The sequence below is a fragment of the Mesocricetus auratus genome, unplaced genomic scaffold (assembly GCF_017639785.1).
Source record: "Mesocricetus auratus isolate SY011 unplaced genomic scaffold, BCM_Maur_2.0 Super-Scaffold_100023, whole genome shotgun sequence".
Taxonomy (NCBI): Eukaryota; Metazoa; Chordata; class Mammalia; order Rodentia; family Cricetidae; genus Mesocricetus; species Mesocricetus auratus.
In genome coordinates, this window is record NW_024429204.1 from 9,580,674 (window position 1) to 9,604,405 (window position 23,732).

At 38.2% G+C, this 23,732-nt stretch overlaps 1 long non-coding RNA gene across 1 annotated transcript; it reads left to right on the forward strand.

Annotated features, from left to right (window-relative positions):
• Window positions 1-6,151: 6,151 nt before the first annotated feature.
• On the forward strand, window positions 6,152-18,770 carry LOC110341336. Its single transcript, XR_002383238.2, has 2 exons — window positions 6,152-6,261; window positions 18,121-18,770. It is a non-coding gene; the product is annotated as an uncharacterized LOC110341336 (long non-coding RNA).
• The last annotated feature ends 4,962 nt before the right edge of the window (window positions 18,771-23,732 follow it).

Consider the following 23,732-nt stretch of genomic DNA (forward strand, 5'->3'; position numbering starts at 1 on the left):
CAGGTGTTTTAGACAGGCTAAGTACACAGCTTCACAGAGTTAACAAATACAACATAAAGGATAAAGAATGCAACACATCTTTGCATCATTAAATACGTCTTTCACAGCAGAAGTTTCAAACAGCCCATGGTGGTCCAGGAGGGTTCTACAGACTCAATTTCCAAAGATGCCCACATGAGCTGTTGGAAGACACATTTACTGGAGTAATATTCCACAACACTGAGGAGAGGTTCATATTTGTGAACCAAAGTGTGCTCCACCACAGTTTTGCTTTAATTTGGTTACATTTTATCTGTATCTTTGCCTGAGAAGAGACTTACTATTGTTATAGTAGCCATATAAAAGAAAGGAGGAAGAAACAGGAAAATCAGGTGTAATCAGTTCATAACAAAGAAAAGGCACAGAGATAGTTATAGACTGAGTTGTTTGAAATAAAAAATTTAATTTCTTCAAATATTATTCACACCTAGAAATATATTTTGAACCAGATCAATAAACAAATGCTTCCTGTTGCAAAGATGTGAAATTTAAAAATCATTTTACATGTGCATGGTATAGGAATGGAGGAAATTATCATGCACTAAATAGCAACTTGGTGTTAAGATCCAGTGTCATAATTCTGAGATGTGGGACTGAGGCAGCCTACAGTATTTGGAATATCCAGACATATGCCCTCTGTGCCAATGAGCTTGACATTCACGAAATGAAGGAATCGAAGCCTCAGACCCAGCAAAAGAGACAGAATTAGAACTCCAGTAAATGTGTCTTCCAACAGCTCATGTGGGCATCTTTGGAAATTGAGTCTGTAGAACCCTCCTGGACCACCATGGGCTGTTTGAAACTTCTTTCTTCTGATATTTTGAGCAGTGTGAAATGAAGTCTCTGTAAGAAAAAAAAAAGCCAAATCCACCCCTGACTTTGAGATTATGTCTGAAATTACAATTCACAAATGATGAAGATATTTTAGAGACAATGAGATGGTGACATAAAACTGCTCCCAGTATGGTGCTATTCATGAATCCCAGAGCAATAGGAAGCAAACGCAACATGAATAAGCCTGTCTACAAAGGCATTTCTTAAAGCAGAGAAAGAATTCTTCTAAGAAAACGCTTCCTTCCTTTCAGAACAAGAATCACCCCTGCCCCATACAATGATGTATGAAACATAAATGTCCCTCCATAGGCACAAAATATAGAAAGCAAAAACAAATGACAAGAGCAACAGCAAGAGAAACAAACAAACAGGAATCTGAGATTCTGGACAGAGATGACTAAGCAAATAAACTGTGACTATCCCCTATGTACCATGATTAGTCTACTGAAAATACTGAAAATCTATTATTTTGTAGGAAAATGGCAGCTGGGAAAGTCATATTTCTATTATTTTCCGTGTGAAAATGTATTCTCTGTAACCTTTAAGCTCCCAATTAGTAGGAAAATACCTAAGGTATAGTAAAACCCTTAAATATAAGGAAATATCTCTATGGATATGTAATATGTGAAGTACATAAAGCATGGTTTCCTGAGTGTCTATCAGTGATCTGTCTGATTGTCACTTTATTTGAAGTATAGATGGTTTGCAGACTATATGCAGACACTGATTGCAAGACAGAATAAATACACATATAGCACATGGGCGAAATGTTGAAAACAAAGACAGACTTACATCAGTAACGTTATTCAAAACAGGAGTCGAAACTCAAATTTTGGAGAGGGTAAAAGAGGGAGAAGGGGAAGACCGCAGAAATGATCTGTTTCCAGTCACAAAGCTGGTGGAACATGTAGACTTGCGGCAACAAATAACTGATTCCAGGTAAAATATCAGCGTTGAAGAAACAGCTATGATTTCACCATTTTATGGCTCCCCGGAACAAAACAGCTTTGAAGAAAATGCTCCGAAGTCACAGTTTGTTCCTAAAAGTTTTCCCTTTGTGTGAAACTGTCCAAGGGACACAGCTTGACAAGGTCCAGGCTTATGGTGCTTACTATGATGGGGAAGTTCTGTGTATATGTCAGTAGAGCACTGTTGGCCAATAGGGAAGCAAGATAGGTGGGACTAGGAGTCGAGGAGGATTCTGGGAAAGACAGGCAGAGTCAGTCATGATGTAGCCGACATAGGAATAAGAGGTCCGGACCCTTTTCTCCGGTAAGAGAAATACTTAGATTAGGAATTATGGGTTAAATACTTATGTCAGAGATAGCCAGTAAGAAACCAAGCAAATGGCCAACATCTTCATAATTAATATAGCCTCCTGTGTGTTCTTTTGGGACTGATGCGGCTCTGGAACCAGGCTGGTGGGAAGACAACTCTCTACATTACTCTTTTCCTTATGTACCTTCTGATTCTAGCATGGTGGCGATGGGACCAGGTGGCATGAGTTCCTCATCTGGTGGTGGTCAGGGAAGAGTCTGTGAGCATATCTGTGTTAACAGATTTTTCTCCTTCCCATTTAACTCATCTGGACAGCTACGATATTAGATGATGCCACATATATTTACTGTATATCTTACGCTGTCTTAAGTCTTCAGGTTAGCTCACACATGTGTTCATGAACACAAGACAAAACAAAATGTAAGTTTTCTCCAAGTATAACGAGAGCCCTGGGCAACAGTTTCAACTAGAGGTTCCTATCAATCAGGCCCAGCTACTGTCTTCAAACAAACATAAACTTACAAAGAAAATAATTTTAATCAGTATGGCCATATTGGAGTAAGGGTCTCAGCTCAACTTTGGCTACTGATTTGAATTTTGGGTTTAAATAAAGGAGGAAATTGGGCACAGGTGGTAGGAGGTATGCCCAATTAGTTAGCGTTGACCAAACTGTAATCTAGTCTATCATTATTTCCATGTTGTTTGCATGAGGTGGTTGCTACAGAAGTCCTCATGGCTTGAGGGGACAGTCAGCTTCAATTTCTTCTTCTTTTTTTTCTAGACAGGGTTTCTCTGTATTGTTTTGGAGCCTGTTCTGGAACTCACTCTGTAGACCAGGCTGGCTTCGAACTCACAGAGATCCACCTGCCTCTACCTCCCGAGTACTGGGGTTAAAGACTGCACCACCAATGCTTGGCTCAGCTTTAATTTCTATAATGTGGATGGTTGCTTTTCCTTAGGAGGCTCATTCCTTTATGAGGTGATCTATCTGAAAGATTCCACCGTTCCTAGAGTCCAAACAATTGCAAGTTCAGGACAATGACTGGAGACTTTTCCAGGCTAAAACGCTCCTTAAAGTCCCCTGTTATTATCCTATATTTGTTGACAAAGAGAGTACTAAAATCCCCCAGTTAGTATTAACTTAGTGCCTTCACTTTTGAAGGCAGATCAAATAGACTAGTGAATTTAGGGTTAATCAACTTTGAGTCATGTTTTTAGACAGGTATTTCTTGAATGATTGACAAGCCTACAAGCAGGATTTAGACAGAAACGGACCCACAGTTTCAAGACAAAGGAGATTTCTGTGTTTATCTAATTATTCTTTATCAATAAAAAATTAGGAGTCAGATTTCAGGGTAAAAACCCTAATAATCAGAGAAATGGTGGAGAAATGACCAGTGACCTATTGCTTCTGCTCCTCCATCCAAAGGATGGAACCCTCTCTAAGCTCTGCCTGCACTACTCCCTGCCTCTCTGTCCTTAGTTCCCCAAAACCTCTTTGGTTAATTTTGGTCATCTAGTATTGAACTCCCCTGATTTAAAGCAAATTTTATTGTCAGAATGTGACCAAAATACCACATAATAGGAGAAGCAAAATAAGGAGAGGGCCCAGGTTTCAGTTTTCTTGTGGTTACTAGTCAGGCATCTCCAGATCCAAGTGAAAAGCATCTTCTTTCAGCCAAATAACTTTCTGGGAACCTGATGTACTAGGGCCAGCAACTTTCAAGATAATCTTTACCTTGGTTGGCACATAGTATGATTCCCTACCCCCAAACATCCAACATAACATTTTAACAATTTTATTTGGACTGCAGTGTGAAACTTTCCTTTAAATGTCATTTTGTGAAGGTGTTGAATCCTAGAGGTATAAATGCAAATTTTTTCATACCTTGACTTCAGCCAAAAAGCATGGTATCAAGAAATGTATTTTTAAGAAGCCTGAGTTTATAGAAATATGCTACCAGGAAAATATTGACCAGGAAGTTTCTGTGGTATGGATTTACATGTTTAAATAATTAGATAGATCTAGAGTCTGTGATCCATAAATAAATCATATTCGCATCTCTAAGGCAAGAATTTATAACAAAAACCTGAGAAAAAGATTAAATCTAAGTTTCTAGAAATATCATATACAATGAAGTAATAACCTTAATGAATGAGTTAAAATGAATATCAGAAAGGTGAAAAAAGGAGATTTAGATAATCCTATTGAATTTTAATTCACTAATTGTAGCTAAAAAATCCAGTAGGTGAAAAAAATTTTAAGGAGTAGATTTTTGTCAAAACACAATGAAGAATGTAGAATGAAGAATGAATGAAGATGAGATGATCTCTTCAGTAAATGCTAGAACCTTCTCTAGTATCACATATAAAAATCAACTCAATTGTAAACATATGACTGGAAACTATAAAACTACAAAAATAACATCTGTAGGAAAAGAGTTCCGAGATATTTCTTGGTCAATGATTGTTTTTAATCAACAAAACAAAAAACAGACAGATGGGATGTATCGGGCTAACAAGCATCTGCATAGAAAAGAGACCCAGTTGCATCACGATGGCAGTTTGTAGGATAAGGGAGCACGTTTCCAAACCATGGAACAGCTATAGTTGAGGAAGCACCTACTCTGGGGGCATGAAAGCTGGAGAACCGGCCTCAGCCCTTGCTCATCCCTGCTAGGGGTGAACTAGGCAAGGCAATGCAGGAGAGCTCACCCTGGTGGTGAGGACAGGGCAGAGCTTGTGGGCTGACCAACCCTGCAACCGCCCAGGCCCAGAACCAGGGCTATCCCTTGGCCCTCACCAATATCCATCCCATATGTGATCTGCTGGAGCACGTGAAGGGGCCAGCCCCACAGACCCAAAGCTGCAGGATCTCCATGACACAGGGCCACAACAGGATATCCTAGAGGAGTCCCAGGGAGGCCCCAGCATCTATAGTGTAGCAGAAACCAGGGACCTTGAGCCAGACCAATGAACGACTCTTTGCAATGAACACTTATATGGATAAAAGGTTTACTGTGTGACTCCTTGTCACACTACAGCTTCCATGATGTTTTTCATGTTTTTCTCTTTTATTTTATTTTATTTTATTTTGGGGGAGGTTGCAAGGGCAAAAGACACAGAGGGACGGGAAATGAATGGGATGGAGATGCATGATATAAAAGACACACAGAATAAATGAAAAGAAAGCTTAAGAAAAATTAAAAAAATACCTTTTATATGATAAACGTACACGATTTTAACAAATATGATGTTCCTTTTTTTTTTTTAAAGGGTAAAATTGAAAAAGTTAAGGGAAGTTTACAGGAAAGAAAACTGTGAGGTTAAAAATGTTATTTTCTCCAAGCTTTATCATTGGCTGGCAGTTGAGAACTGATCAATGATGTGTACTCGCAGTGTGAGAGTCCCCAGTGAACCCTGACTCTGATGAATATTTATCCCCACCCAGAAACAACACTGACCCGACCCACCATAAGACTGGAAGGGAAATGAATAAATCTGAAAATCTTTGAGAGATTAAAAAGTAATACCTACAGGAGATTACATTAGATTAAACAGAATTTTAAATAATAGTCAGATCATCAAAAACTGTTATCATGAGGGACTGAGAGAAAATGACTACAGAAGTAGAATTTTGCCAGTCAACCGAAATATCAGGAGTGATGGTAGAACTAGGAGTTTTTAGTCTTTGAATTAATGACTAGTAAAATAATTTTATAACTCCTTAGGTAAGTTTAAATAATTGCTCATAAAACATATTACCAGTTGTGACTAAAGTGGATGTTTGATAGTGAATGGAGCTAAGCTATATGAATGAAAGATAGGAATGTAACAATTGGAGGTAGGAAGAAATTCTAAAATGTTTGTTTCATTTGAAAGAAATAGGTATTGACTAATTTAAGATTTTTAAATCCATGACTGTTTAAAGCTACATGTAACTTACTAGAAAATTGTAAAATATGACTTTGCAATGACTAACATGATTGCCACCTTCTCAGGATTTAGAAACACCACAGAGGTACATATTTGGATGTGTGATGAGGATGTTTCCCCTGGTGGTTGCTCAGTCAACAATGATGGCTTCTCCAACAGTCTCAGTCTGACATGGTAAGCCTGGAAGAGTTGCTGCTCTTTACTGCAGATGGGGAAGCAAAAGAAACTGGATTCTTTGCTCGATAGAGGTTGGCAAAGCCAATAGCAATAGATGCTCTCAGGAAGAAGTAGAAACAGCACCTATCATTCCTCCTTTCTCAACTGTCTTTACCTTAGGGATGCCCTTTGGATGTCCAGTTGGAGGGCAGGTCATCACCTACTCACACACTGGGAAGCACCTTCATATACATTTCCAAAAGGTCTATCTCCTAGGTTACTGTGACTCTCATCTCCTAGGTTACGGTGACTCTCATCAACCTGACAGTCATGATGAGTCCACGATTGCCTAAATAAGTTTTCCTCTGATTTGTTGCTTTTTATGATTACATGAACGTTATATTTACAGGTACTCCTGAAGAGATGTCCCTTTCAATATAATTTTAGGTTTTAAGACTATAAGATAATCAGTAGCACTTGCTTATTGCTATGATTTCCGTGTTTTTACTAAAAATAAGATAGAAGATGTGTTTGTTTAGTAAGAACCCCTGAGATAATCCACTTCCTTTCTGAATCAGGCTCCATTAACTACTTATCTTAGTTTAGTGTGATTGACTGTCTCAGTCTTACAGTTTTTAATGCTCCTATACTGGTTCTCTTTCTTCACTACTATGCATAGCAATCATTTTATGACTATCATTCCATTTTTTTATCCAGCCTCTAGAAGGTATATTGAATTTTGAATTCTTTTAACCAAACTAAAGGCTAAGACCCCATGATATCTCAAAATATGGACGATTTATAATATGTTCAAAAGGAAGTATACACCCAACTCCATGAGAGCCAATTTTTGCTAACTACTTTAATGCAGGCAGTGAATTGCTGCGGATGAAAAATGGGAGGGAGCGAAGGGGACCCAAGAGGCGAAAAAAAGAACAATTTTCATTTTCTATGTCAAGTTCAATGTAGACCCAATTGTTTTAGATACTCGGGTGATGATCTCGATTTTAGACGTTGCAACTTACAAGGCAGATGTTTGAGTGGCCCTTGATGACACTGCATTCCACTTGTCTTCCTTTGACGCTTGGGTCTCAGCTAGTCGTCACCAGCTGAGGCTGCTAAGGTTACAGGGAGAGGAGGTGGAGGCGTTTGACAACAGAATGGCAAGGCAGGTTGCCTAATGTGGGACAAATAACCCAGTTTCAAGTCGATCTGAGATCATTTCGGAAAAACACTAGCCAGGCCAAGCATGGATACTGGTTTGCTTTCTAAGGCTGTGATAAACACAATGACCAAAACTAACTTGGAGAGAAAAGTTGCTGTTTTCTGTGTCGTTTTGTTTTTAATCTTATAACTCGCAGTCCATCATGAAATGAAGTCCAATTAGGAAATCAAGGCAGGGACACAGAGGCAGGAACTGAAGCAGAGGACTTGGAAGAATGCCATGCTCTGCTTTACTGAATTTTTTTTCCTAGACAATCCGGGTCCATCTGCCTAGGCGTAAATCTGCCTGCAGTTGTCTTGGCCCTCCCATGTCAATCAATAAAATGCCCCCACAGACTTTCCTGCAGTCCAATCTGATGGAGGCGGTTTCTTGACTAACATTCATTCATTTCAGCTAGTGTCAAGTTGACAAAAAGCAAACAAATAAAACCAGCAGCACATCACCTCTGTGGTGCTTATCTTGAATTACTAACATCTGTGATCCCTGGGAAAGGTCAAGACTGCATTACTAAGATTCCTCATGTTCTTGGAAAGCAGGGAACTCCTTGAATTTTTAGTGGAGAAGAACACAACAGCTCAACCATGCAGATAAAATCAATAGCAGTTAGGCTACAGATGAATGAGGTTCGTAAGTCATATGTTGGTACAAAAGCTTAATTTGACCCATAGTTACAAATATGCATCTCACATGTCTGACTACATATGCGAATACATTCCTTGAAGTCTACCATCCTCCTATGGACCTGAATAGCACAGAAAAAAAAGACTTCCTTCTCATCCAATACATGTTAGTGTTGAAAGTGCTGAGATACTGTAAATAGAATAGTTGTACTCCTCAGTGGGTGAAGCTCCATAATTTGAAGGCAAATGTTGTGTAAGGTAAGTGAATAAAATCTTAGTAAATGCATATATTTCACTGTGAGGCAAGTGAGAATTAAAGAAATTAGACCCATTATCACAGTACAATTCTGTTAAAAGTTTAAAAAGCACAAGTAACTTTCCTTAGGTGTAATTTTGGTTTGTACGTTGTCATAGTCAGGGTTTCTGTTGCTGGGATGAAACACCATGACTGAAAAGAAGGTTGGAGAGGAAAGGGTTTATTTGGCTTACACTTCCTTATCATTGTCCAACATCGGAAGTCAGGACAGGAACCTGCCAACTGATGCAGAGGCCGTGGAGGGATGCTGCTTACTGCCTTGCTCCCCATGGCTTGCTCAGCCTGCTTTCTTATAGAACCCAGGACCTGCAATCCAAAGATAGCACCACCCGCACTGGGTCAGGCCCTTCCCCATTAACCACTACTAAAGAAAATGCCCTTTCGATGGATCTTACGGAGGCATTTTCTCCACTGTGGCTCTCTTCTTTCAGATGTCACATTGACATAAAACTAGCCAGGACTAGCATTTATCAAAACTGTCATTAAAATTATCATGAAGAGTACCGGAGGGGAGAGGTGATACCATAGCTGATGGAATTTTATTGAAAGAGACTATATGAGATTTTTGAAACTAAAAGTTCCATGTCTGAGTTTTACATCTATAATTATGATATTAACTTGTGTTATGTGACAAGCTGTCAAAGTTGCTATTTTACAACCCATTTAAATTAAGTCAAAGGGAGTAAACCTTTGAGGCCTTTCTATTCAATTATCTTACTGTTTAATGCAGAGGGAGTTTGAGTTTGTGAAGACGAGTCAACCTATTGAACTTTTGAAACTTGTGGTAGAAAATAGTTAGCTATTTGAGAGGAGATAATAACTGGACAGACCACTTAAAATGATAATGATTGCATGATAGAAACAAGGAAATGATTGCACAATAATAAAACAGCAAAAACAAAACCAGACATATCTTGACACTGAAAAAATGACCAAATATAGTCTTAAATGTTTGGATTTTATGGAAAATGGAGATGAAGGAAGGAAGTAGTCATTTTCAATCTGTCTTCCTGAAAATAACATTTACTCTTAGTATCATTTGGTTTTCTGTAAATTGAGTCCTAAGCTTAACTTTTTAGTGTAAATGCAACAGATTATTATTTTGTGAAGTGTTTATATGGTGAAACTTAGTTTTAACATATGGGTTGATTTAATTTTTTGTCTCTTTAGGAAAACAATTGTTTCAGTATATCAACCACTGGGAATATTACTTCCCTCTCCAGTTTACATTTGCAAATTTCATTATAGCATGATATGGTTACCATCTGGTGTTTTTTAGATAACATTATACTTAAGGCTTTTCAGCCTTGGGATAATGATATTTCAAAGCCAAAAGGAATTCCTTTCCGAGAATATTACTTTATATAAGCAACACTTTTGTACAACAGAAGATCTGGTTTAAGTTTATACATATTACACATACTGGAAATATGTGACTAGCACAGTCTGATGGACTAGATATCCCTATTGGTGTGTAATACTTTATATTTATCAACTTAAACCGTTGCAGAATACTGGTTTGCATTGTCACTCTGAGACTTCCAAAGGAACTAAACCTTGAGTCATTAGATTATCTTTTTTTTTGTTGTTTATTCCTTTTTGTTGTCGTAAAACCTTGAATGTTACATGTTTTTATTTTTGTGTTAAAATCTTGTCATGTTTAAGCTTCTCTGCTGAGCAAATATTTTATGAATGTAAATGTAGTAAGTGTTCTAAAGGCACAAACATTATCTCCCTTTCCTCTCATTCTCCATCCTTTCTTCCATCCCCCCCCCATCTTCCTTTCTGTCTTCCCACTTGTTACAGCTTGAATGAGAAATATCCCACATTCAGTGTGTTTGAAACTCAATGCTGGTGCTGTTTTGAGACTCTATGGAACCTTTGTGCATGGGGCTTGGAACAGGAACAGGAACCACAGCAGTGGAGTCTAGCGATTCTATGTCAGTTCGCATGTACCTAACCTCTCAGTTTTCTGTCTGCAGACATAATACAACACGCTGGTACCGCGCTCCTGCGGCCACAATGATGAGCCTCTTGTGGCGTCATCCTCACCCTGCCTGTTGAGATCCTTACAATTTTGAGTTGAGTTTTATGCAGGGACAGCTTTGTGTATTATTTTTCCCATTCTTCCACACACAGTTGTCCAGTTTGACTCAAAATAAGACTAAGAATTTTTAGTGGGAGAATTGAGCAACACTGGCAAGCGAAATTCTGCATATTTGAATTTAATTTCCTGAGTAGAAGAGCTGAGCTTTGGTTTCAGAGTCGTAAGAAGCAAAGGCTTCAGCTTGACTTTGTGGAAGACTGTCTCCATTGTCAGCCAAGGTTGCTCAGCACGGGTTTTCACAGACACAGGCAAATGTCTGGATAGATGGGCTTTCAGGTGACATCAGTTACCTAAGGTTTTCTACAGTTTGAAAAGGTAGTTCTTGAGATGACTTAGGAATATTTATTCTAACTCAGGATCATCAGGTGTGTGTGTGTGTGTGTGTGTGTGTGTGTGTGTGTGTGTGTGTGTGTGTGTGTAGCACATTTGCCCAAGATTTTACACTTAGTAAAAACAATTGGTCAAGTGAGTTGCAAACTACACTAGCTATTTCTTTCACGGAATGACCTTTTATTTCTTTTAACTGTGGTTATTGACTCTTTTTAAATTTTTTATTAAAATAAATTATGTCTTAGAAACACATATGCATGCTTCACATGTCAATCTCAGCTCCCTCTCCCACCCCTCCTCCCTTCTCCCTCCACCAGCCCTCCCAATGCCCACATCATTCTCCAGGGAGGGTGAAGCCCTCCTTGGGGGATCTCCAGAGTCTGTCATTTTATCCAGGGAAGGACCTAGGCCCTTCCCCATGTGTCCAGGCTGAGAGAGCATCCCTCCATGTGGAATGGGCTCCCAAGTTCATGTACGTCATGGTAAACACTGATCTACTGCCCAAAGCTCCAGAGATTTCTGAGGCCTCCTCACTGACACTACATTCATGGAGCTTGGATCAGTCCCCTGTTGGCCTCTCAGCCATCAGTCCGAGGTTCAAGAGCTCCCCCTTATCTGGTCAGTTGTCTTTGTGGGTTTCACCAGCACGGTCTTGAGCACTTTGCTCATCACTCCTCCCTCTCTGTCACTAGGTGCCAGGAGTTCAGTTCAGTGTTTAGCTGTGGGCATCTGTCTCTACTTCCATCCGTCACTGGATGATGGTTCTAGGATGGCATATAAGGTAGTCATCAAACTTATCATCAGGGAGAGGATATTAATATAGTCTCTCCACTGTTGCCTAGTTTACCAGTTGATGTTATCCTTGCAGATCTCTGGAAATCTCACTAGTGTCAGCTCTCTCCTCAAACCTATAATGACTCCATCTATTATGGTATCTCTCATCCTGCTCTCCTCTATTCTTACCTTGACTCAACCTTCCTGCTCCCCCATATCTTCCTCTCCCTTCCTCTTATCCCCCTCTCTTTTTCCTAGTTCCCTCTCCCCTACAAAGATGGTTCCAATTGCCTCATTCCACTTCATACATATCTCCTGGGGACCTCCCTGTTTCCCAGACTCACTGGCACCTGGATTGTAGGCTGACACTCCCCTGATCCATATCTAAAATCCATATATGAGTGAGTACATACCATATTTGTCTTTTTGTGACTGGGTTACCTCACTCAGGATGGTTTCTTCTAGTGCCATCCATTTGCCTGCAAATGTCAAGATTCCATTGTTTTTTTTTCCCACCCAGTAGTACTTCATTGTGTAAATGTAGCACATTTTCTCTATCCACTCTTCAGTTGAGGGGCATTTAGGTTGCTTCCAAGTTCTGGATATTACATATAATACTGCTATGAACATAGTGGAACAGACATCCTTGTTGTGTGAATGGGCATCTTTTGGGTATGTGCCTAAGAGTGGAATTGCTAGGTCTTGTGGTAGACTGATTCCCATTTTCCTGAGGAACCTCCATACTGATTTCCAAAGTGGCTGTACAAGTTTGCATTCCCACCAGCAATGGACAAGTGTTCCCCTTTCTCTACATCTTCTCCAGCATAAACTGTCATTGTTTTTTTTTTTTTATTTTAGCCATTCTGGCAGGAGGAAGATGATATCTCAGAGTTGTTTTGATTTGCATTTCCCTGATGGCTAGGGATGTTGAGCACTTTTTTAAGTGTCACAGACATTTTAGACTCCACTATTGAAAATTGTCTATTTAGTTCAGTCCCCCACTTTTTAATTGGATCCTTTGGTATTTTGGAGACTTGCTTCTTGAGTTCTTTGTAAATTTTGGAGATCAGCCCTCTGTCAGATGTGGGGTTAGTGAATATCTTTTCCCAATCTGTGGGGGTGCCTTTTTGTCTTGCTGATTGTGTCCTTTGCCTTACAAAAACTTCTCTGTTTCAGGAGGTCCCATTTATTAATTGTCTATCTCAGTGTATGTGCTACTGGTGTTATGTTCAGGAAGCTGTCTCCTGTACCAATTCGTTCAAGGGTACCTTCTACTTTCTCTTCTAAAGGGTTGAGTGTGGCTGGATTTATGTTGAGGTCTTTGATCCATTTGGAATTAAGTTTTGTGCATGGCGATAGACATGGATATATCCACATTCTTCTACATGCCAATATCCAGTTATTCCAGCACCATTTGTTGAAGATACTATCTTCAACATTGTATAATTTTAGCTTCTTTGTCAAAGATCAGGTATTCGTAGGTTTGTGGATTAATCTCAGGGTGATCAATTCTATTCCATTGGTCTATCTGTCTATTTTTGTGCCAACACCAAGCTGTTTTAGTTCTATGGCTCTATAGTAGAGCTTGAAGTCAGGGATGGTGATACCTCCAGACATTGCTTTGTTGAGCAGGGTTGTCTTGGCTATCCTGGGTTTTTGTTTTTCCATATAAAGTTGAGAATTGTTCTTTCAAGGTCTGTGAAGAATTGTGCTGGAATTCTAAGGGGGACTGCATTGAATCTGTAGATTGCTTTTGGTAAGATTGCCATTTTTACTACATTGATCCTACCTATCCAAGAGCATAGGAGATCTTTCCATTTTCTGGTGTCTTCTTTAATTTCTTTAAAGACTCAGTGTTCTCATGATACAGTTCTTTCACTTGTTTGGTTAGCGTTACCCCAAAGCATTTTTGTTGTTTGTGGAAAATGTAAAGGGTGATGTTCTCTGATTTCTTTCTCAGCCATTTTATCATCTGTATATAGTAGGGCTACTGATTTTCTTGAGTTGATCTTGTATCCCACCACTTTGCTGAAGGTGTTTATCAGCTGTAAGAGTTCCCTGGTAGAATTTTTTGGGTCACTTATATAAACTGTCAAATAATCTGCAGATAGTGAAAATTTTACCTCTTCCTTTCCAATTTGCATCCCCTTGATCTCCTTTTGTTGAGTCATTGCTCTAGTTAGAACTTCAAGTATAATATTAAAAAGGTATGGGAAGAGGGGACAGCCTTGTCTTGTTCCTGTTTTAGAGAAATTGCCTTGAGTTTCTCTCCATTCAGTTTGATGTTGGCTGTTGGTTTGCTGTATATAGCTTTTATTATGTTTAGGTATGTTCCTGTTATCCAGATCTCTCCAAGACCTTTATCATGAATGGGTGTTGAATTTTGTCAAAGGCTTTTTCAGCATCTAATGAGATTATCATGTGATTTTTGTTTCTCAACTTGTTTATATGGTGGATTACATTGATGGATTTTCATATGTTGAACCATCCCTGCATTCCTGGAATGAACCTACTTGATCATGGTGGATGAGTTTTCTGATGTGTTCTTGGATCGGATTTTCCAGTATTTTGTTGAGTATTCTTGTATCAATGTTCATGAGGGAAATCGGTCTGAAGTTCTCTTTCTTAGTTGTGTCTTTGTGTGACTTGGGTATCAAGGTTATTGAAGCCTCATAAAAAGAGACTGGCAAAGACCCTTCTGCTTCTATTGCATGGATTACTTTGAGCAGAATTGGTATAAGCTGTTCTTTAAATTTCTGGTAGAATTCTTCACTGAGGCCATCTGGCTCTGGGCTGTTTTTTTTGTTGTTGGGAGACTTTTGATGACTGCTTCTATTTTCTTAGGTGTTATAGATGTATTTAAATTGCTTATCTGTTCTTGATTTAATTTTGGCAAGTAATATCTATCCAGACAATTGTCTATTTCCTTTAAATTTTCAAATTTTGTGGAGTATAGCTCTTCAAAATATGACCTGATGATTCTCTGCATTTCTACAGTGTCTGTTGTTATGTACCCCCTTTCATTCCTGATTTTGTTAATTTGCATGTACATATTCTGCTGTTTGGTAAGTTTGGATAAAGGTTTGCCTATCTCGATTTTCTCAAAGAACCAACTCTTTGTTACATTGATTCTTTGCATTGTTTTCTTAGTTTCTACTTCATTGATTTCAGCCCTCAATTTAATTATTTCCTGGAGTCTGCTCTTCTGGGGTGAGTTTGCTTCCTTTTGTTCTAGAGCTTTCAGTTGTGCTGTTAATTCTCTAGTGTGGCTGTTCTCGTTTTTTCATGTGGGCACTTAGTGCTTTGAACTTTCCTCTTAGCACTGTTTTCAAAGTGTCCCATAAGTATGGGTTTGTTGTGTATTCATTCTCATTGAATTCTAGAAAGTCTTTAGTTTCTTTTTTTTTATTTCTTCTTTGACCCAGGAGTGGTACAGTTGTGCATTATTCAATTTCCATGAGTTTGCAGGGTTTCTGTGATTTATGTTGTTGTTGAATTCTAACTTTAAAGCATGGTGGTCTGATAAGATACATGGAGTTATTCCAATTTTTTGTACCTGTTGTGGTTTGGTATGTTGCCAAGTATGTGGTTGATTTTTGAGAAGGTTCTGTGTGGCGCTGAGAAGAAGGTATATTCTTTTGTGTTTGGATGGAGTGTTCTATAGATGTCTGTTAAACCCAATTGGGTCATAACTTCTATTAGATCCTTCGTATCCTTGTTAAGTTTCTGTCTTGTGGTCCTGTCTAGTAGTGAGAGTGGGTGTTGAAGTCTCCCACTACAAGTGTGTGAGGTTTTATATGTGCTTTGAGTTTTATAATGTCTCTTTTACGAAAGTGGATGGCTTTGTATTTGGGGCATAGATGTTCAGAATTGAGACTTCATCTTGGTGGATTTCTCCTGTGATGAATATGAAGTGACCTCCTTCATATGTTTTGATTGATTTTAGTTTAAAGTCCAATTTGTTAGATATTAGGATTGCTACCCCTGCTTGTTTCTTGGGTCCATTTGATTGGAAAATCTTTTTCCAAACCTTAACTCTGAGGTAACATCTGTCTTTGAAGCTGAGGTGTGTTTCTTGTATGCAGCAGAAGGATGGATTCTGTCTTCGAATCTATTCTGTTAGCCTGTGTCTTTTTATGGGAGAGTTAAGACCATTAATATTGAAGGAAATTAATGACCATTGATAGCTCATTTTCATTTGTTTTGGAATGGTTGTTGTTAGTGGAATTGTATGTGAATTTCCACCACTTTTCCTTTTGCCTGTTGGTAAAGTGGGATTATCTATTTCGTATGTTTTTCTGGTTGTTGTTAACTTCCTTGGGTTGGAGTTTTCCTTCCAGAATTTTCTGAAGGGTTGGGTTAGTGGATATATATTGTTTATATCTGGTTTTGTCATGAAACATCTTGTTTTCTCCATCTCTATTGATTCAAAGCTTTGCTGGGTGTAGTAGTCTTGGCTCGCATCTGTGGTCTCTTAATGTTGTTAGACTGTCTATCCAGGACCTTCTGGCTTTCCAAGTTTCCATGGAGAAGTTAGGTCTAATTTTGATAGGTTTGCATTTATATGTCACTTGGCCTTTTTCCCTAGCTGCTCTTAATATTCTTTCTTTATTCTGTATGTTTGGGGTCTTGATTATTATGTGTTGAAGGGATTTTTTTTTTGGTCCACTCTATTTGGTGTTCTGTAAGCTTCTTGTACCTTCATTTGCATGTCTTTCTTTAGGTTGGGAACGTTTTCTTCTATAATTTGTTCAATGTTTTCTGCCCCTTTGAGGTGGGTTTCTTCACCTTCTTCTATACCTATTATTCTTAAGTTTGGTCTTTTCACAGCGTCCCATATTTCCTGGATATTTTTTGTTACGGATTTGTTGGACTTAAATTTTTCTTTGGTGGATGAATCTAATTTTTCTAGTGTATCTTCAACACCTGAGATTCTCTCTTTCATCTCTTGTATTCTGTTGGTTATGCTTGCATCTGTAGTACCTGACTGTTTTCCCAGCTTTTCTATTTCCAGCATTCCTTTAGACTGTGTGTTTTTTTTTTCTATTTCAGATTTCAGCCTTTGCACTGTTTGAATTGTTTTTTGCAATTTTTGCTTTGTCTTTTCTTCCACTTCTTGCATTTTTTGGATTGTTTTTTTCTTTCATCTCTCTAAGGAATTTTCTTATATCCTCTTTGAGGGCCTCTGTCATTTTCATGAAGTTGTTTTTAATGTCATTCTCTTCTGCTTCATTTGTGTTGTGTTGTCTTGCTGGTGTAGGGTCTCTGGACTATGGCGGTGTCATATTGGTTTTTCTGTTGCTCTTTGTGTTTTTATATTGTCTTCTTCCCATCCGTTCTTACAGTGGGTTCCAGAAGGTGCCTCTTCCTCTCCTGGTGGGTGTGGGACCAGTGTTCCCTTCTGGTGGGTGTAGGCAAGTCCACTGTTCTGGTAGCTCTCCACTTCCTGGTATCGTGGGTGGAGAAATGGACTAGGATGCTGTGGTACTTTGGATCCTGCTGGGATGGATGGGAGCCTGAGTAGTAGACCCCAGGCACAGGAGTGTGGTCTGGAGACAGGCCCTGATAGTCTTAGTCACATGGGGTAAGCAGGAGACTAGGCTGCTAGGGTACCTTGGCTCCTGTTGCCAGGGATGGAAATCGCCATGGCAGTCTGGTTATTGACTCTTTTGAAAGTAAACAAAATAAGTCCATTATTTCCAGAAAATCAGCAGGCAGTGTTTAATTAATAACAATGGGAAAATTCAAGGCTTGGAATGGGTTTTATTTTTCAGTTAGGCATTTCTAATAAAAGCAGTAAATATGTTAACAAATGTTATCTAATATTTTACGTTAAATTTCTTCAAAATAAGATGTGTCAGATCCATAAAGGTCACCAAAACAATATTCTACAAATAAGCGATACAGTATGTTCTAAGGCATGCATGGTCACAGGCTATCCTAAAAACATATGCTACACCAATTGATTTTAATGAAACCAAGCATAGAAAAATGTTGCTGTGAATCCATATTTTATAACACAGTCAGTCTTTTAGAATACCACTTCTGAAGTTCTGCTGTACTAGTAGAGAATATTCAACAGCTGGAAGTGTATTTCAGTGGTAGAGCACTTACCGAACATGAATGAGGCTCATTGTTCAATACACAGTAGGGAAGCAAAACCCATTTCAATTTTATGAAAGGGAATGAAATACTATTCATTTTCCCCCAGATACTTATCTAAATGATGAAATACTTTTTCATACATTCTTCAATGAAATCAACCAATCAGAATAAATCATAAGAAGAAGCAGATTTAAAAAATCTCTGATAATAAAGTGATACACATGTGTACTAATTTTGGAAAAACCCAATTTTCATGAAAATATGTATGCTTAATGGGCAATGAGGATAAAGAAGCATCTTTCCATTTTTATATCTATGCCACAAATTGTGAGCAGATATGATCTCAAAGACCAAAACTCTTCAGCGATCTCAAATTTTGTTTTTGTTTTTGTTTTTTTAGGTTGTAAAGTAATCTGGAGAATGAAAGTTTAAGTATTTCTCTTCTATATGAGTTTTGAAAAAGAGCTGCACTTAAGCTATACAGAAGTGGTAAAAGAACACTCACTGAGGATATGGCCCATGCAGGAGATCTGAAGGCAAGGCAAACTGAGGAGAGCTGATTGGGAATGGAGGAAATACCCATCACTGAGAAGTTTAGCTTTGCTGTGGTATGGGTCTGCTGACTCATGTTTACCAGAGTTATTCCTTTGTCTGGAAAAGTGGAAGGATTTTTTGTGAAACAGCCATTTGAGCAAAGGCAACTAACTTCTTTAAAAACAGGAGAAATCAAAATATTGTATGGAGCAAATAATACAGCAATGAAGCCCATTTTGGGTTATAAATCATTTGGACAGACAGATACCATGGTGAATTCACTAAACAAAAAGTATCATTGCAAATATACTCCATGTGTAATTATTTCATGTCTACATCTTTGGGGAGAATTTTAGCTTTCTGATACATTTTTTCCTATTCTATTTCTTGATTGACACCCCGTTTCTAGATATCTATTATTCAAGAAATGATATTAAATATTGAAATTTTAACAATACGTTATATACAGAGCTATGTGGTACACATTTAAAACTATTAAAACAATTGTACATGCCATTTGTTTTACTTGTTCTCAAGAGATAAATCACCACCCAAGATAATGAGAGAATCTCATGATAGGGCCAAAAGACAAACACCACATTGATCTGTACTTCTTCAACATTGTATAGAAAGAGAAACAATAACGACTGATTTACTCTTTCATTTTCCTGTTTCTCTCCCAAGTTCATGGTAGGGTAGGTGCTTTCTGTTTGAAAAATACCCATAATCTTAGAAAACCAAAACACTCTAGAACAAGACAGAGGAGAGGGAAACATGGGATCAGTATTTAAGATTGGCTTATCGTAGACTTCAGTAGAGAAACAAAGGTCAAGGGTCGTTAGATAGTTTAAAAACATGTCCTTTGTTTAAATCTATCAAGGGAGGAGACACAAAGGAATGTAGGTTATGACCACTACTCAGATGAGATGTTGTCCTTATAGGACAGCATTTGGGAAGGCCTTTAGGTGTATCTCACAATGGAATTATTTATCCATTGTCAATAACCATGAGGTTCCAAGCAAAAACTCCCCAGAGGAAATGAGCAGTCTGTCTGTCTGTCTGTCCTGCGTAATGATTCCAATAACAAGTAAATCTATTGAAGATCTCACGCCTTGTTTCTCAGATCCATTGTCCAATGTCTCAAGTCATTAATTTATTTACTATTTCAATTCTTGTAAACATTTAAGTGTAATTTACCATAGAAACTTACAACATTTGAATACGTCACTTCAATGTGCGTTTGGGATAATACTTGGCTTGATGATGCAACTCTTGGAAATTTTGAGATGGGCACATAGGTCAGGGTTATTTAAGAACATTTGAGGTTTTTGGAGCCCTCATTTCAGAATACATTTCTTTTAGCACTTCCTATGTGCTATTATAAAACTTGAGAGAGGATATGTGACGAAAGCAGATAAAATATTCTTCCTGATAGAACTTACACTTTAGTGGAAGGAATCAAACCATTAATAAGTTAAGTTAATAATAAAATTAATGAAAGTTGCAACAAGTTTCCACAGAGAAAAATAAAGCAAAAAATAGAATAACGAGGATCCAGAATGTGTGGTGGAGACAGAGAAAGGGAATTTATATAATGAAGTGGGGAATGATTCTTGAAAGATTTTTGAGTAGCGTATGCACAGGTATCAGCATCAATTTCACATTTAGAAAGCAGCAAGTATAAAGGTCTTTGGGTGTGAATATGTGTCCAGGAAATATTCATAATGACAGATGAACTAGGGCGGGGTGTCACAATCTTTGTACTAATTACATTTTAGTAAAAGTTTTCAGTATAATAAAATTATTGGGAAGATTGGGGGCTACCAGTTTAGACGATTACCAATATCCCCGATTCTCAGTCAGTAGATGGAAGTGGCGACTGTCATTCATTTTATGATTACCAAAAATACTTCAGAGCTTACCAAATGTCCTTTTTGGAGAGTAACAAAGAAGAGGGTTCTTTGGGGAGAGCAGCTCAGGTAGAAAATGTGCCATAGAAAATATGGATGTATTGAAAATGTGATGTGAGTGTTCAAAATTTGAATTGACTTCTTAGAAAGAAAATTGGTTACACATCATTGAATTTCAAAGGAGAGCCCTAAGAAGATGCTGAGTTTGAGGTTTTCATATTCCCCACGTGTTAATAATAGCTTGGTCCCCAACCCCAGGATGCTTGGACTGTAGAGACTCCTATAAGCTGTAAGGATTTTTTTTTTTTGTTACGTGCAAAGTCATTTCTCACCAAGTGTCATTTCACTGCTATAGTTTTCACTTTGAATAACAGTTGACAACTGTCACAATCAGCAGAGGCCATCAGGTAGCTTCTACTGGGATAAAGTTAAACATGAATTTGAAAATAAAAAATTCGCAAACTGAAAGGAAGATAATTTTTATAGACTCAACTTGGAGGCAGATTGCACATAAAGTTGTAGTGACAGAGGGCAAGCAGAAATATTAAAGGCGGCCTACATCGTGTTCCCTGTGACTAACGTGATATTATTTTAAGGCTCGGTTGCTGTGGCGATGGGTCTCTTGTGTCCATCTTCATCCAGAAACCCAGCAGAGGTTTTTCTAACAGTGTAAAAGGAATTCCAAATTAAACATTCTATTTTAAGAAATCATTTAAACACTCACGAATATAGAAAACATTCAAGGACAAGAAATCCTGTTATATCATCTCCCTCAAGTAATAAAGTAAGATACATTAAAATACGTTTTCGATAAGAGTAGAATTGCTCCTAATGACATACTCCCTGTTGAGCAGTAGCATCCTTTAAGCTTCATCCGAGAAGTTTTTTTCCTGATTAACAAAGAGATCCACAACTGGCAAGAAGCAGTGGGAGACATTGAAACACTTGGCTCTAAATGGGATGTCTGTACCGCACACTTCTCTCCAAAGAAGGCTCGCGTGTCTATGCAGAAGAGGAGGCAGCGAGATTCTAAGGGCTGGAGGAAACGGATGACTTCCAGGAAACAGCATCTTCCAGACACAGCAGGAATCGTATGTAGGATTCCACAGAGATTATGACAGCACACACGAGACCCAAACAAATTCAGTAAGACAAAAATCCCTGCTCTGAGAAGGGCAAGGGGACACACCCCTAACCAAGAAGCCATTTGTAACTGATCCTTTCTGGGAAAGAGATGATCGGTTTTCTTCAGAGCAGTGACACTGAGTGTATGTATCACCTACCCTCCAGGACCAGCACCATGTCCAAGAAGAATAGGACGGATATTGCAATCAAAGAATATTATATGAAACAATTAGTAAATATTTTAATAATTCCAGTCTAAACCTGTTATTTTCTCTAAAAATAAAAGAAAGCCTACATTCAGAGGAATATTTTTCCTGATTTACAATTTGCTTTCGCACACTAGAATGAAGAATCTTTACTCTTTAGAAGGAGCCTCGATGCTTTCAAACCCAAGAACACAGTTGCAGCCAGCACCTTCTGTTGAATCTTTTTAGTAAAAGTTTTTAGTATAATAAAATTATTGGGAAGATGAGACCCCAAAAATCTGGTCATTAAAAACAAAGAGAGCAAAGTATTGAGATGAACTGTGGATAAAATATTAGCCTCCTCAGTGTCTGAAATGTTCAGCTATTTGGAGCAAGAGTGTTTTACTGATGTCATTAGACTAGGTTCTTCCGAGGCTCACTTCCTGTTCTCTCCCACTTTGAGATTTAATATGGAAAATTCCTATGAGACTAGAATCCTTCCATAATTTAAAATCCAATTAACTAATGTTTCTTACTTGCATTAAAAACACTTTCAATTTCTGTCTACTCTATTTCTTTGGGGTTCAGATCACTTAATTGTGCTATCTCCTTCCAAATGAATGATTAGTTGAACATTTTTTTATGTTTCTGTTTAGTTGGAATAATTTGCTTATTTTGAAAAAATAGGTGATTTCTTTTCCTGTACTTTCTTTTCCATATTGATCTTGTAGTTGCCTTTACCTTGTCAGAATGTAAAATGTCTTTTGAAACTTCTGTATCTGGAAATTTTAATTATTTAAAATACACACGCACACAGTCACACACTCATACAGTCTAGCACCTGCTTGTCTAGGAACAGATTCCAAATGCCCGTGATGAATGATTCATTTACGGCGATTGTAAACACAGCTCTTTTTTTTCCATTGTTGTTTCCTTGGGTATGTTGTTAGAGTAGTAGTCAATTTAATGTTTATTAAACAATATTCATGGAATCACAGCATCTGTAAGCAGATTAAAAAAAAACAATGCATACAAAATAAGCAATCTTTGAAATCCCCAAATTGCTTATTCTACGTAAAGTTAAATTGGCAGCTGTATACCCACAGTTGTCTCCTGGAGACTGGAGAGGCAGAGAACCCAGGACTGCTTTCTTCCAGAGCCCAACATAAGGGGGAAGAAGGATGCAGTTTGGGCAAGACGTTGAAAACCTGGAAGCTCCCTGAAGAGACAATGCTGTGAGCCTGTCCTGAAGGCCGAAGAATCGCGAACTATGTCGTCAAGGCAGCGAAAGGGGTCCATTTCAAGGGTTCCTATGGTAGGTAATATCAGGCAAAAAACAATTGCACGTGTGTGTTGCGATTCATTATTATACTTCAGAGCGCTTATGTGAAAACAGCCAACTGCCTACTGGTTGGTGGATCCAGGAACTCTCAGGATGTATTGTGTGTATAAAGTATTAGATGCCGACTGAACGGAGAGACAAGCACATTCCGTGTGAGTGGTTTCCTAAGAGGCTCTTCAGTCTGGTAGATTGTATACCCTACGTGGAAGTGTTTATTCACACAAAAGTTGAAAATGCCGTAGTGATATCATACTTGGGTGCTTTTCCTGGAGTGCCATTTCGCTGAGTACTTTCGCTTGAGGAAGACAACCGACTTTGGCAAACTAGAAAGAATGGGCTTAAAAGTGACAAATCCTGAATGAAAATGTCCTTTTGCATCAGCAAATCCCCCAGAGGAAAAGCACAGAAGTCCTGCCACTGTGCAGCGCCAGGGAGATCACAAAGCCTTACTCTTACTCTAAAGCTAAAAGAAGAGCCTGCTGGTCTTCCTCAGAGGTTGTGATGGAACTGAATGGGGTCTACTTTTAAATAGAGAAGCCGTCTGAGTCCATCTGTAGTCAACCACAGGACGCTTTCTTGAGCATTTTTATGAGAGGAAAATTGCTTCTAATACAAGTAAAAATAGCTAGTGTTCTTTTTAATTATGTTGAAGTAAAGATAGACCGATTCATCCTGAAGGATAATTATCCATCGAGAATCCAACAATTAAACATAGTGTGGATATTAAGTTGATTAAAATTTAAATGAGCGTTTAGTTTTTAATAGCTGAAATGAAAACTAAAGAAAAAACTTGATAATTCTTCTCCTTGTCTGAACTCTTATCTTTCCCCTTTCCTCATAAAAGCCTTGTTATTCAACTGTGCAATCATATCTTGATCACTTTAATGTCTAGTGATTTTTTTTTTAGAGAAGTGAT